This window comes from Somniosus microcephalus, chromosome 4, assembly GCF_052327205.1.
Source record: "Somniosus microcephalus isolate GS21.2 chromosome 4, FLI_Smic_1.0, whole genome shotgun sequence".
NCBI lineage: Eukaryota > Metazoa > Chordata > Chondrichthyes > Squaliformes > Somniosidae > Somniosus > Somniosus microcephalus.
This window is the reverse complement of record NC_140990.1, coordinates 132,571,722-132,586,843: the sequence shown is the minus strand read 5'-3', so window position 1 is coordinate 132,586,843 and position 15,122 is coordinate 132,571,722. Positions and strand designations below refer to the sequence as shown.

The 15,122-nt window shown below is 44.0% G+C and overlaps 1 pseudogene; it reads left to right on the top strand.

Moving 5' to 3' along the window:
- The window catches only part of LOC147119786 (uncharacterized), an 81,106-nt pseudogene extending 72,314 nt beyond the window's left edge, over window positions 1-8,792 (top strand).
- The last annotated feature ends 6,330 nt before the right edge of the window (window positions 8,793-15,122 follow it).

Below are 15,122 nucleotides of genomic sequence, written 5' to 3'. Positions count from 1 at the left end.
TGCCTGTCTGACTGTCTGTCCATTTATCTATCTATCTATCTATCTGTCTGTCTGTCTATCTGTCTATCAACTTAGCATGTATCTTTGCGTGCAGAGGGTGTGTGCTTTTGCAATAAAACAGATAATATGCTAGTTGAATTCCTATATTACCCGCCATTGACTTAATATTCATTGTGTTTAATATGAGTTGGTAAACACTTGTAGATCGCTCCTGATACCATCCCGTTCGTCTTTTACAGCTTGGGCAGAAATTTGTAAAGTAGGCAATAGGAATCTTCCTTCGAAATAATTCCTCTAAGTAACAATTAAACATAAGCAAAACACACACACATACACTCACGTAGTGATATTTTCAAATAAAATACATGTATATGCTTTAGGTCCATTTTATGGATTTTACCACAAGGGATCAGTTTAACTTGGTCAAGCTAGCATTTCTCTGAATCCCTACTCCAGAAATCGATGTCATTAGGAGAGGAGCCAAAATATCGAAGGAATAAATTGAAGAACACTCTAAAAAAAGCAGAATTTGATTTGTGTAAGACATAACTGAAAGGAAGCGAAGACGATTTTGTTAAAACTGACACAATGGGCCGGATTTTCCAATCGGAGGCTTCCTGTGTGCAAATGCCTCCAATCGGGAAAATACTATGAACTTAACTGCTGGCTGCTTCGGTCCCGACACTTCCAAACCAGGGCCCCTCCTGATCCGCGCGCGCCGAGGCCCAGGTATCCCAGGGGTGCTTGTGGTTCGCAAGCATCCCTGGGATCATATGTGCCATGGGAAACCAATCAAAGAAGGGAATCTCCCTACATACTTTGAAAGGCCTCTCCGCACAGATCTGTCAAAAGCATGAATGGGGATCACATTAAAAAACACCATTAAGCATTAAATACATTTTGAGAAATCATCACATATTTAAAATTAGTTAAAATTACATTAAATTAAATATTTTAAACAAAAAATGTCGGTAGTTGAGCAATATTCACGTGTCCTGCTGACAATTATTCACACAATACAATATTGATATAATATCATGAACTATCAATAATGCATCATGACCTGCATTGTAAACTACTGGTAGTACAATGGTGAAATTATTGTAACCTGGAAATCACCATGTGCGATATTAACCGACCAACATTCAATGCATTCCTGTGACATTCCAGCTTGCCCAATTCTAACTCAATCTAGTTTAAGATGAATTGGATTCGCTCCTTCCTGCCAATAAAGGAGAGCAGAGAGGCAGCGGACCTGCGAGGGAGCACCAGATGTGGTGGCGGTACTTAAGGAGCAGCCCGAGACAGCAAGGCCCAGAGCCGCGAGAGCGGAGAGGCGGTGGACCTGCAAAGGAGCATCAGAGGCAGCGGAGGTACTTAAGGAGCAGCCCGAAGCAATGAGGCCCAGAGCCCCGAGAGCAGAGAGGCGGCGGATCTGCGAGGGAGCACCAGAGGCGGCAAAGGATAAAAGGAGCATCCCGAGGCAGCGAGGCCCAGCGCCCCGAGAGCGGAGAGGTGGCAGACCTGTGAGGGAGCAACAGAGGCAGTGGAGGATAAAAGGAGCAGCCCGAGGCAGCGAGGCCCAGAGCCCTGAGAGCAGAGAGGCGGCGGACCTGCGAGGGAGCACCAGAGGCGGTGGAGGATAAAGGAGCAGCCCGAGGCAGCGAGGCCCAGAGCCCCGAGAGTGGAGAGGCAGCGGACCTGCGAGGGAGCACCAGAGGCAGCTTACCAATCCAGGTTCCGGGAGAGGGAAGCAAAAAGTAATCGAAGTGTGACGTCACCAAGTAGCAGGTAAGTGATTGGTTGGTGAGTATTTTCTTTCAAAATTTTTCTAAACTTAAATTTTGTGGTTTCTAAGGTCTCTGTTGTGTAGCGGGGACTACTATTAATCAAGGGCCTTTGAGTATATCATTTAATTGAAGTGAAATTGGTGGGATGCATGTAATTTTAATTAATTAATTAAAAGGTAAGTCATGGCAGGACAGCCCAGCCCCGTAGTATGCTCCTCCTGCTATATGTGGGAAATCAGGGATGCTTCCTGCGTCCCTGACGACCATGTGTGCCGGATGTGTGTCCAGCTGCAGCTACTGACAGACCGCATTGCGGCACTGGAGCTGTGGATGGATTCATTTTGAAGCATTCGCGATGCTGAGGACATCGTGAATATAACATTTAGCTAGTTGGTCACACCACAGGTAAAGACTGTACAGGCAGGAAAGGAATGGGTGACCAGCAGGCAGAGTAAGAGGCACAGGCAGTTCGTGCAGGAATCCCCTGTGGCCATCCCCCTCTCGAACAGATATACCACTTTGAATATTGTTGGGGGGGATGACTCATCAGGGGAAGGCAGCAGCAGCCAACTTCCTGGCACCATGGGTGGCTCTGCTGCACAGGCTGGGAGGAATAAGAGTGGAAGAGCTATAGTGATAGGGGACACAATTGTAAGGTGAATAGATAGGCGTTTTTGCGGCCGCAATTGAGACTCCAGGATGGTGTGTTGTGTAGTGTCCATGTGTAGATAAAGACACTGAAGACAGGAGTTGGTTCATAGGTATTTACTAAGCAAGTCTGGGGGGGGGGGGTTCTAAAGGATATACACAATACAAAGGCTTATATAGCTCAAGTGGCAATTACCGGCATGACGCACACCTGGGCCTCTTAAAGGCACATACACCATAATTGCTCTTAAAGGCACATACACCACAATTCCTCCCCTTCTAGCTAACTAGTACATCATATTTTAAGTAATTATTAATTACATGTTATATGCAAAATAATATACATTGCTGTATTAATTAACTATAAGTTAGTCTCTCAGGAGGCTTCCTGACTCGGTCCGGATAACGCCTCGGGGGTGTAGTAGTTTCTGGTGGTGTAGTAGGTTCTTCTGGCAAGGCTGATTCGGCTTGAAGGCCAGTGTTGGGTTCATCGGGTTCCAGTATCACCGGATCGGAGGTAGATATGGGTATCTCTACTTCATCGTTAGATGTATAGCATGGTGGTGTAGGTTGTCCCTTTTCGGATGACTTGATGATTTGGTCAGCATGGCGCCTTATTATGCTTTCTCCGATGTCCACGGTATACATCAGTGGTCCTAGTCGTGTGCAGATAGTTCCAGGCTGCCATTTCTCGGTACGATAGTCCCGGGCCAAAACCGGTTGGCCTATCTGGAAGGCCCTAGTTGGCCTTTCATTCATGCCCTGAAACTGCCGGTTCTCCACGTCCCTTCGGATGTTGGGCTTGACCAAATCCAGCCGGCATCTTAGGTTTCTATTGTAGAACATCATGGCGGGAGTTTGGTTTGTAACCATATGTGTTGCATTCCTATATGCAAATAAGAAGTTGTCCACCTTGTGCTGAAGTTTTATGTCTTCATTACCCATGGCCTTTATGGCCTTCTTGAAGGTCTGGACAAACCTTTCAGCCAATCCATTGGTGGCGGGATGGTATGGGGCGGACGTGTAGTGCTTTACCCCATTGTTCTTTAAGAACTTTCTGAATTCTTCGGACACAAATTGCAGTCCATTATCAGAACATATATGTTCCGGCAGCCCATTCCTGGCAAATATAGTCCTTAATACTGTGATGGTTTTCTCCATGGTGGTGGAGGACATCTTTATTACCTCCGGCCACTTGGAGTGTGCATCAACTGCGATTAAGAACATTGAGTCCATAAATGGACCAGCAAAGTCGATGTGCACCCTTTGCCAGGGAGATGAGGGCCACTCCCATGGATGTAGAGGGGCCTGTGGCGGAACATTTTGGACCTTCTGGCATCATAGGTAGCTGTTGGTCATGTCTTCGATGTCTCCATCGAAACCTGGCCACCATACAAACGCCCTAGCTAGGTTCTTCATTTTCACTCCACCCAGATGCCCCTCGTGAAGCTCCTTTAGCACTTTATCCTGGAGTTTGGGTGGAATCACCACTCTGGATCCACACATCAAGGTTCCTCGGCACACTGACAGCTGTTCTCTTCTTTGCGAGAATGCTGGCAACAGTGGTTCGCCATGTGCTGGCCATCCCTTCATTGTTAAATCGTAGACCCGTGAGAGAGTAGGGTCATTTCTGGTCTCCCTTTCAATGGCAGAATTTGTCACCGGTAGACATTCCACTATGGTAGAGTGGAAAATTTCTACTGGGTCTACTGTAGGTGCCTCTTCTATCATTGGCAATGGCAGGCGCGATAAACCGTCAGCATTCACATGCTGTTTTGACCCTTTGTATTCAATGTTGTATTGGTGTGCCCCTAGAAAAAGGGAGCACCGCTGTAGTCTTTGTGCCGTCATAATGGGGACACTTTTCTTAGGGTTGAATATGGAGATGAGGGGTTGATGGTCAATCAGCAAGGTAAATTTTTGTCCGTGTAGGTAATGGTTGAATTTCTTCACTCCCCATACCAGGCTGAGTGCTTCCCTGTCTATCTGGGCATAGTTACGCTCAGCTGAGTTCAATGAGCGTGACGCAAAAGCTATCGGCCGTTCCGAGCCATCAGGGACTCTATGGGACAATACCGCTCCTATGCCATAAGGGGATGCATCGCACACCAGTCTGATTGGTAGTGATGGGTTGTAATGAGCCAAAACTTTCTCGGATGTGATTAAGTCTTTACATTTATGGAAGGCATGTTTACAGTCTTCGTTCCATTTCCAAATCACTCCTGTGTGTAGAAGATCATTAAGAGGGTGTAGAATAGTTGATAAGTTCGGTAAAAATTTATGATAGTAATTTATTAATCCCAGGAATGACCTCAACTGTGAAACATTTTCAGGTGCTGGGGCTTTTATAACTGCTTCAATTTTTTCAGGTGACTTATGCAACCCTTCCTTATTAATTATGTGGCCACAATATGATATCTGATTTTGGAAAAATTCGCACTTGGGGCGATTTGCTCGTAGGCCCCGTTCTTTCAGCCTAGTGAGCACCTGCTCCAAATTGGCAAGGTGCTCGTTGTCGTTTTCTCCTGTTATAAGGATGTCGTCTAGGTAACACTGAGTCCCCGGAATCCCTTGCAGGACTTGCTCCATAGCGCTTTGCCAGATAGCTGGAGCTGATGCTACTCCAAAAACCAGTCGATTGTACTGGTACAGGCCTTTGTGTGTGTTTATTGTGAGATACTTTTAGAGGTCTCCTCAACCTCCATCTGTAGATATGCCTGTGCCAAGTCAATTTTTGTGAAACGTTTTCCTCCGGATAGTGAGGCGAAAATATCTTCTATCCTCGGAAGAGGATACTGTACCATGTGAAGGACCGGGTTTAGAGTCACCTTAAAGTCCCCACAGATGCGAATTTTTTCTCTGTTCCTCAGAGTTATTTTTCAATGCTTTTTTCATGACTGGAATGATGGGTGTTGCCCATTCACTCCAATCTATTTTGGATAATACGCCTGCCTTTTCCAAATTCTCCAGCTCTGCCTCGACTGCCAGACGTATTGCGTATGGCACCGGTCTTGCCTTAATAAATTTTGGAATTGCTGCATCTTCCACTTTTATTGAGGCGGTGATGCCTTTCAAGGTTCCTAGTTTCTCTTGAAACACTTCTTTGGCGTTGGCCAAGATGTCTTTTAATCGTTCAGGTATGATGTCATCATTGTTTTTTTCCTTACTGGTCACCGTCAGTGCCTGAATGGAGTGCCAGTCTAAACGTATCTTCCTTATCCATTCACGTCCCAACAACGGTGGACCACCATCTTGTAGAATGTATAAATACAACTTTTGTATTTCTTTGCCGTTGTATACCACAGGCACCTTTATTTTTCCTTTGGGGTATACTTTCTGCCCCGTATATGTTTTTAAGATAATGGATGTGTCTTTTAGAGGTATATGCGAAAATAGCCTCTCGTAATCTCGTCGATTTATTACGGTTAGAGCTGATCCTGTATCTAGCTCCATTTTAACTGGGGACCCTGCTATTATGAGGGTAACCCAAATGGTCTGGTAATCTTCATTGGCAATTACATTATGTAATTTGAGAGAGCTTAGTCTCTTGTTCCCGGAGTCGCTATCGCTCTTCTGGTCTTTGGAGCTACTGTCCGTCATCATTTGTGCCTTTCTGTGCTTTTCCTTATTGATTCTTTTCCCGTTAGTGGATTTTTTATTTTCAGATCGGCATATACGTGGAATGTGTCCCATCTTTCCGCATCGCCTGCATGCTTTTTCTTTGAACCAGCAATCCCTCTGGTCATGGTTGGATCTGCCACAGCGATAACATCTCTCGTAACCCCGTGTCAATTCATGGGTGCCGAAGTCCTGTGGCCTTTGCTGTATCTTTGCCGCTCCTATTGCACTGAAAGCCTTGTCCAGTGTTAAATCTTTTCCAGAAGATACCGTTTTTTTGTGTTTCTACACTTAGGGGATCGCAGATGAATTTGTCTTGCAGAGAATCTGCCAGTCCTGCCTCGAATTGGCAGTGTAGGGTATCAACAATCTCCTTAAAATTCTTGTCCATCGGTTCGGCTGGAGTGATTTAGTTGCATAACAGCTTGTATGTTTCTGCGCCCATTAGATCCAGAAGCACTGAAGCTTTTTTTTTATCTTCTATTCCATTTGCGGTGCAAAACACCTCCACTCTTTCTACATATGTGGTCCAATCCTCTATCTTGTTATCAAAAACATCAATACTGCCAAAGTTAGGCTCTGTTTCATTATCAAAAGCATCAATATTGCCAGACTTAGGCATTTCAAAAAAGATATGGCGCTTCCCGCGCTTTTTTTTTTTCCCTCTGTAGCAACGATACGGCGCTTCCTGTGCTTTCCCGCCGCTGCTACCGATAACAACGCTGTTTTACTGTGGTTTCCGTTTATTCACTGTTGGAGACTCATTCCCAATGGAGGTCTAAACGTTGACCTGCTTGCCGCGCCGGCCATCTCCCGAGTGCACCCTCCCAGTCCGTTATTGCTTGCCTCCGATTTTGCTGCCTGTATCAGCTGTAGAGCCCGCCGCTGGAGCCCCAGCCTGATGCCCGGGAAGGATTAGCGCAGTACCTGCCACCAGCTTGGCCAGCTGGTGAAACCACAGTTTCTATTACTTCCTTGAGTCTTCTGGACGCTGGAGGAATCGATGTCCTTGAGGTGCTGCCGAATTGCAGGTAAGTCCGTTTCCACTTCGTCACCACTGTAGTGTCCGTGTGTAGATAAAGACACTGAAGGCAGGAGTTGGTTCATAGGTATTTACTAAGCAAGTCTGGGGGGGGGGGTTCTAAAGGATATACACAATACACAGGCTTATATAGCCCAAGTGGCAATTACCGGCATTACGCACACCTGGGGCTCTTAAAGGCACATACACCATAATTGCTCTTAAAGGCACATACACCACATGTTGCCTCCCTGGTGCAAGGGTCAAGGACATCTCGGAGTGGCTGCAGAATGTTTTTTGGGGGGGGAACAGCCAGTTGTCATGGTGCACATATGCACCAACGATATAGGTAAAAAACGGGATGAAGTCCCAAAGCAGAATATAGGGAGTTAGGAGGTAAATTAAAATATAGGACCTCAAAGGTAGTAATCTCAGGTTTGCTACCAGTGCCACGTGCTAGTCAGAGTAGAAATAGGAGGATATTTCAAATATATACGTGGCTCGCGCAATGGTGCAAGGGGGAGGGATTCAAATTCCTTGGACATTGGAACCAGTTCTGGGAGAGGTGGGACCAGTACAAACGGGACGGTTTGCACCTGGGCAGGGCCGGGACCGATGTCCTAGGGGGAGTGTTTGCTAGTGCTTTTGGGGAGGGCTTAAACTAAAGTTGGGAACCTGAGCAGGGTGACAGAGGAAAGGGAAACATGGAAAAAAGCAAAAGACAGGAAGGAGAAAAACAAAATTCGAAGGCAGAGAACTCAACGGTTTAAATCAAACATGGTCACAGTAAATAATAATTCATATAGGTCTGAGAGCTTTAAAAAAACAAGCCTGAAGGCTTTGTGGCTTAATGCAAGCAGCATTCGGAACAAGGTGGGTGAAATAGCTGCGCAAATAGAGGTAAACAAATATGATTTGATTGGGATTACAGAAACATGGCTCCAGGGTGGCCAAGTCTGGGAAATCAACATCATGGGGTATTCAATATTTAGGAAGGATAGGCAAAACAGAAAGGGAGGTGGGGTAGCATTGCTGGTTAAAGAGGGGATTAACACAATTGAAAGGAAGGATATGAACTCTGATAATGCGGAATCTGTCTGGATCGAACTGAGGAAAATCAAGGGGCAGAAAACGTTAGTGGGAGTGGTATATGGGCCTCTAAACAGTAATACGGAGGTTGGGGATGGCATTAAAAGGGAAATTAGAGAAGCATGCAGTAAGAGCACAGCTGTCATCATGGGTGACTTTAATTTACAAATAGGTTGGGCTAACCAAATTAGTAAAAATACTGTGGAGGAGGAATTCCTAGAATGTTTATGGGATGGTTTTCTGGAACAATATGTCGAGGAACCAACCAGAGATCAGGGCATCTTAGACTGGGTATTATGTAATGAGAGAGGATTAATTAGCAATCTTGTTGTACGAGGTCCCTTGGGTCAGAGCGATCATAATATGATAGAATTCTTCATTAGGATGAAGAGTGACGTAGTTGACTCGGAGACTAGGGTCCTGAATTTTAATAAAGGGAACTATGATGGTATGAGGCGCGAATTGGGTAGGATTGTTTGGGGAATGTCACTCAAAGGGTTGACGGTGGATAGGCAATGGCAAACATTAAAAGACCGCATGGATGAACTACAGAAGTTGTTCATCCCAGTTTGGGATAAGAATAAAACAAAAAGGGTGATTCAACCGTGGCTTACAAGGAAAATTAGGGATAGCATAAGATCCAAGGAGAGGGCATATAAATTGGCCAGAAAAAGCGGTAACCCTGAGGATTGGGAGCAGTTTAGTATTCAACAAAGGAGGACAAAAGGATTAATTAAGAAGGGGAAAATAGAACATGAAAGTAAGCTTGCAGGGAACATGAAAACTGACTGTCAGAGCTTTTATAGACATGTGAAGAGAAAAAGATTAGTGAAATCAAGTGTCGGTCCCTTGCAGTCAGAAGCAGGGGAAGTTATAATGGGGAACTGAAATAAAGAATAGATTTGCCTTTCTAATCTAGGCTTTATTAACTTTAAAAATCCAGTAGCACATCTTTCAACACCAGTCTCCAACCATGACTGGAGAGAACTGAATTTAAGATGGCCACCACAAATCACCTGACATCCACTACCAATGAGTTTACAGAATATCTCAAGGTAGAAACAAACAACCAATTACAATACTTCTTAATAACACAGAGAACAACCATCCCATTCACCAATCACAATACTTCTTATTAAACATAGGAAATAATCACCACATTCACCCCTCCTTTTAAAACATGCTGCAACCTAAAACAACCTTTACAATTTATAATTAATTTATTTACAACTAAAATACAAATATAACATTTCAACAATTTTAAAACATTACTATCAATTTAAAAGTCCGTTTTCAATCGGTCGACCGGATATCTTGTTCGTGTGGACCTTCTTAACCTTGCTGAAATTCCTTGCCCTCCCACACCTGGAGACACCGAAGTATCTTCTGCAGGGAGGCTATCCATATCCCGATTATCAACGGTTTCCGGATTGGAAATCCCATCAGGAAGTAAACTAGGATGGTCATGAACATCCATCAAAGGCTGACTAATAGAAGTATAATTATCTGCAGTAGGATTGGAAATATTCGTAGTATCTATAACAACATCCACATTATCTGAATCGTGACTATTATTAGTATCCTCAGAAGAGGGCTGGCCACCACAAGGAGCCAAATCTTTAATTGAAACAGTACTTTCTTTCCCATCTTGGAATCGCATATGAGCATATTGGGAATTTGCCTCCAACAGCTCCACCTCCTCCACTAAAGGATCATATTTTGACAATCTAACATGGCGTCGAAGCAGCAGAGGTCCCTGCATAGTAAGCCATGAAGGTACCGAATATCCCATAGTAGATCTCCGCGGGTAATTAAAGAGCCTTTCATGGGGGGTCACATTAGTAGCCGTTGAAAGCAATGATCTAATGGAATGCAACGCATCAGGCAGTATCATTTCCCACTGTGTATTCTTAAGGTTCCGGGATGTCAAAGCCAACATAACTGCCTTCCAGATCACCCCATTGTATTGTTCGCACTGTCCATTATCCTGGGGGTTATACGGGGTAGTTCTACTAGTAGAAATTCCCCGACTCTGAAGGTATTCCTTCAACTGGGAGAACATAAAAGAACTTCCCTGATCCGAATGGATATACGCAGGCATCCCAAAGATGACAAAAAGTTGAGTCAAACATTTGATAACTGTAGCAGCTGATACATCTTCGCAAGGAAAAGCAAAAGGAAACCTTGAAAACTCATCCACAACAGTAAATATGTACCGATTTTGAGTCGTTGAAGGAAGAGGCCCCTTATAATCAACGCTCAGACGTTCAAAAGGAGAAGTAGCCTTTATAAGATGAGCTCGTTGAGGCTTAAAGAAATTCGGTTTACACCGAGCACAAATAGAACATGATGAAGTCATCCGCTTGACGTCTTCAACTGAAAAGGGCAAATTCTTACTGCATACGAAGTGTATCATCCTCGTAACCCCAGGATGACATAAGGCATTGTGAAGATTAATAAGCGTATCTCCGTGAATCACAGAACAATAAGCCCTCGACAGTGCATCAGCAGCAACATTATCCTTCCCCGGACGATAAACTATATCAAAATGGTAACATGCCAACTCAATCCTCCACCTCATTATTTTATCATTTTTGATCTTTCCAAAATGTTTCCATCAAACATAAAGGACACAGATTTTTGATCAGTTAACAAAGTGAAATGTCGCCCCGATAAATAATGTCTCCATTTACGCAGTGCTTCTACTATTGCATATGCCTCGTTTTCTATTGAAGAATGTCTTTTTTCACTATTGTTCAAGGTACGTGAGAAAAAGGCCACAGGTCTTCCATTCTGGTTCAGAGTAGCCCCAATTGCAAAATCAGAAGCATCCGTCTCAATCACAAAGGGAACCTGCTCATCAATAGAATGCACAACTGCTCCTAAGATATCCTTTTTAAAATTATCAAAACATGTCCTGGCCTCCCATGATAGAGGATATGTCGTAGCCCGAATAAGGGGCCAGATCTTCTGCGAAAAGTTTGCAATCCAATTAGAATAGTAAGAAAACAGTCCAACAACTCGTTGCAAAGCCTTAGAATTAGTAGGATAAGGTAAATCGATCAATGATCGCAAACGTTCTGGATCTGGTTTAATCATATTTCCCAAGATAATATACCCCAGTAGATTTACCTCAGTAATCGAAAAGATACACTTCTCTTTATTAAAAGTTAAACCAACTTTTTGTGCAGCTTGAAGGAATCTTTCTAAATTAGAATCATGCTCCACCCTTGATTTACCACACACCGTGATATCATCTAAATATGAAAAGGTGTCAGAGAGAGAGTTATCACTTATAAAAGCATCCATTGCCCATTGAAAACAAGCAACACCATTAGTAACACCAAATGGTATTCGGCAAAACTGATACAGCTTTCCACCAGCCTCAAAGGCTGTATATGGTTGATCCCTCTTAACAATAGGACTCTGATGATAAGCACTCTTTAAATCAACAGTGCTAAAAAACTTATACTGAGATACTTTGTTGATAAGCTCATCAATCTTAGGCAAAGGGTACGCATCTAATTGAGTATACCTATTAATAGTTTGAGAGTAGTCTATCACCATTCGTTTCTTATGTCTCTCGTTAGTGGTGACAACTACCTGAGCCCGCCAAGGCGAACAACCAGGTTCAATGATTCCTTCCAATAAAAGACGTTGGACTTCAGAATTAATAAATTCTCTATCCTGACTGCTATACCTTCTTGACTTGGTAGCAATTGGCTTACAATCCAGCATCAAATTGGAAAAAAGTGATAATGGAGAAATGGATAAAGAAGTTAATCCACAAATGGAGAAGGGTGGCTTAGTCCCTCCAAACGAAAGACTGAGAGACTCATGTAATTTAAGCACATCATGACCAATCAAAATATCCGCACAAAGATTAGGCAAAACAGATAGGCATATATCAGTGTACGTATTACCTAGAAGAATCATTTTCACAAGGCAACAACCAGCTACTTGTGAAGTAAGGGTCGTCTGAGCCATACACACCTGATAAGTAACAGGCAAGATTTTCAAACACTTTTCCTTCGCAAACTGAAGACTTATAAAACTCTCGGTACTGCCCGTATGAGGTGGAGGATTGAGTTGGCATGTTACCATTTATCATCCACTCCTGCAGAATTAGGGTCAGCATTGAATCGTTCTGGATGAAGATATCGCTCCATTCTGATAAAAAGTTAATAAATTGAAATAAAGAATAGATTTGCCTTTCTAATCTAGGCTTTATTAACTTTAAAAATCCAGTAGCACATCTTTCAACACCAGTCTCCAACCATGACTGGAGAGAACTGAATTTAAGATGGCCACCATAATATGGTAAGATTTAAGGTGGTCATGGAAAAGGACAGGGATGGGCCGGAAATAAAGGTTCTAAATTGGGGGAAGGCTGATTTTAATAGGATAAGGCAGGATCTGGCCAAAATGGACTGGGATCAGCTACTTGTAGGAAAATCCGCATCGGAGCAATGGGAGGCTTTCAGAAGGGAGATTGAGATCATACAAGGGCAACATGTTCCCATAAAGGTCAAGAGTGGTTCCAAAAACCACAGGGAACCGTGGATGTCAGGGGATATACGGGAATGGATTAGGAAAAAAAGGAGGGCTTTTGGTAGATACAAAAGGCTAAAGACGGTGGAAGCCCTAGAGGAGTACAAAAAGTGCAGGGGGATACTTAAAAAAGAAATTAGGAGATCAAGGAGGGGCCATGAAATAACACTGGCGAGCAAAATAAAGGAAAATCCGAAGATGTTTTATAAGTATATTAAGGGTAAAAGGATAACTAGGGAAAAAATAGGGCCCATTAGGGACAAAAGTGGCAATCTGTGTGTGGAGCCGGAAGATGTAGGAGGGGTTCTAAATGAATTTTTTGCATCTGTTTTCACTATGGAGAAGGACGATGTAGACATAGAAATAGGGCGGGGGGACTGTGATATGCTCGAACATATTAACATCGAGAGGGAGGAGGTATTGGCGGTTTTAGCTGGCCTAAAAATGGATAAATCCCCAGGCCCCGATGAAATGTACCCCAGGCTGCTGTGTGAGGCAAAGGAGGAGATTGCGGGGGCTCTAACACATATATTCAGGACCTCTCTGGCCACAGGGGATGTGCCAGAGGACTGGAGAACCGCTAATGTAGTACCATTATTCAAGAAGGGTAGTAGGGAAAAACCGGGGAACTACAGGCCAGTGAGCCTAACATCAGTGGTAGGAAAATTACTGGAAAAAATCCTGAGGGACAAAATTTGTCTCCACTTGGAGAGGCAAGGATTAATCAGGGATAGTCAACATGGCTTTGTCAAGGGAAGATCATGTCTGACTAATTTGATTGAATTTTTTGAGGGGGTGACTAGGTGTGTGGATGAGGGTAACGCAGTGGATGTGGTATACATGGATTTCAGTAAGGCCTTCGATAAAGTCCCGCACAGGAGACTGGTCAAGAAGGTAAGAGCCCATGGAATCCAGGGTGCCTTGGCACATTGGATACAAAACTGGCTTAGTGGCAGAAGGCAGAGGGTGATGGTCGAAGGTTGTTTTTGTGACTGGAAACCTGTGGCCAGTGGGGTACCACAGGGATCGGTGCTGGGTCCCTTGCTGTTTGTGGTCTACATTAATGACTTGGATATGAATGTAAAGGGTATGATCAGTAAATTCGCGGATGATACTAAAATTGGTAGGGTGGTAAATAGCGAGGAGGGTAGCCTCAGTCTGCAGAACGATATAGATGGGTTGGTCAGATGGGCGGAACAGTGGCAAATGGAATTTAACCCGGAAAAGTGCGAGGTGATGCACTTTGGGGGGTCTAACAAGGCAAGGGAATACACAATGAATGGTAAGACCCTAGGCAAGACGGAGGGTCAGAGGGATCTGGGTGTGCAGGTACACAGATCCCTGAAGGCGGCAGAACAGGTGGATAAGGTGGTAAAAAAGGCATATGGGATACTTGCCTTCATTAGCCGAGGCATAGAATATAAGAGCAAGGAGGTTATGATGGAGCTGTATAAAACACTGGTTAGGCCACAGCTGGAATACTGTGTGCAGTTCTGGTCGCCACACTACAGGAAAGATGTGATCGCGTTAGAGAGGGTGCAGAGGAGGTTCACCAGGATGTTACCAGGGCTGGAGCGCTTCAGCTATGAAGAGAGACTGGGCAGATTGGGTTTGTTTTCCTTGGAGCAGAGGAGGCTGAGGGGGGACATGATTGAGGTGTACAAAATTGTGAGGGGCATAGATAGGATGGATGCTGAGGAGCTTTTCCCCTTAGTAGAGGGGTCAATAACTAGGGGGCATAGATTCAAGGTAAAGGGAGGGAGGTTTAGAGGGGATTTGAGAAAGAACTTTTTCACCCAGAGGGTGGTTGGAGTCTGGAACTCACTGCCTGAAAGGGTTGTGGAGGCAGAAACCCTCACAACATTTAAGAAGCATTTGGATGAGCATTTGAAATGCCATAGCATACAAGGCTACGGGCCAAATGCTGGAATATGGGATTAGATTAGACAGGGCTTGATGGCCGGCATGGACACGATGGGCCGAAGGGCCTCTATCTGTGCTGTATTACTCTATGACTCTATGACTATGAAATCACCTGACATCCACTACCAATGAGTTTACAGCATATCTCAAGGTAGAAAAAAACAACCAATTACAATACTTCTGACTAACACAGAGAACAACCACCCCATTCACCAATCACAATACTTCTTATTAAACATAGGAAATAATCATCACAGGAACAAAGAAATGGCAGACCAATTAAATGCATATTTTGGTTCTGTCTTCACAAAGGAGGACACAAATAACCTCCCAGAGATGTTGGAGAACATACGGTCTGATGAGAGGGAGGAACTGAAAGAAATCAGTATTTGTAGGGAAATGGTGTTTGGGATATTGACGGGATTGAAGGCCGATAAATATCCAGGGCCTCATAATCTACATCCTAGGGTACTTAAGGAGGT